Source organism: Sciurus carolinensis, unplaced genomic scaffold (assembly GCF_902686445.1).
Source record: "Sciurus carolinensis unplaced genomic scaffold, mSciCar1.2, whole genome shotgun sequence".
In the NCBI taxonomy this organism is placed as follows: domain Eukaryota; kingdom Metazoa; phylum Chordata; class Mammalia; order Rodentia; family Sciuridae; genus Sciurus; species Sciurus carolinensis.
In genome coordinates, this window is record NW_025920176.1 from 555,890 (window position 1) to 556,998 (window position 1,109).

A 1,109-nucleotide genomic window follows, 5' to 3' on the forward strand; every position below is an offset into this window, starting at 1 on the left:
GCCTCACATATCAGAGAGAACATAGAGATTTATGAATTGATATTTTACTACCTCTACATTTAACATTCACCAGGACTTCTAAACATCTAGACAGACTAAAAGTTGCAATTAAAAGCTCATTTTTTCCACTGTGTACATTCAGTCTTGAAGGAAATGCAAACATTTAACAATAGTTCTAATTTAAAGATATCTTTAAAATATGAACATTCTTGTCCTTCACCAACCGAGTCTGCTATAATGCTACAATTTTAAGAAGAAAATATTTCCTAAAAATTTTAACAAAACATACAAAATTTTGTTTACTGATTCTACTTTTGTCATAAATGGCAATCTCTTTAACATCTAAAAAAAGGTGCATAGAGAAAATGACTCATTTGTCCTTTATATACCCTATATAAAGAGCAATATAAAACAAAGCCCATATGCATACTAACAATAGTTACTTTTTGCCTCATTGTAAGCACACTGCCATGGTGCTCCAGAAAACCAGCATACAATGCTTATTACTCAACAGGGAATTTGTTAATTATCTTCCACAAAACATTTCATGGAATTTTTTAAAATTAATTTACAAAAAGTTTTATATTTTACTGCTTCTATTTTAAATTAGTGTATCTAAAATGTTGATATTTCTAAAAAACCCCAGCATTTCCAAATATTTATCCAGGAATGAGGAGTAAAATGCACACACACAAAGAAATGGTTATAATATGAAAAATATCTTTTACACATAACCAGTCTTGCCCAGGATCCACCCTTCTCATGCTCAAATATTCTTCATGTCCTCTTACCTCTAAATAAATGTGGACAATGTCACTGCTAGAGGTGGTCTAACAATTCCTTTCAAAATAATTTCTAGAGGACATTTCTGACTTTTTAACACAAATGTGTATTTACATAACCTTATATTCTAACTGCAACATATATCAGTAACATCTTTAAGATTTAGAATGTGCAGATATAGCAAAAGTTCTAATAGGTTGGGGACAAGATTAGAGCAGCTTTTTCATAATATATATACAGGTCTTCTACAAATGCCCAGTAAATCTTCTTGAAGGGTGTTGGACATTTCCAATTGATTATATACTTTGTTACTCTGCAGTTTCTTT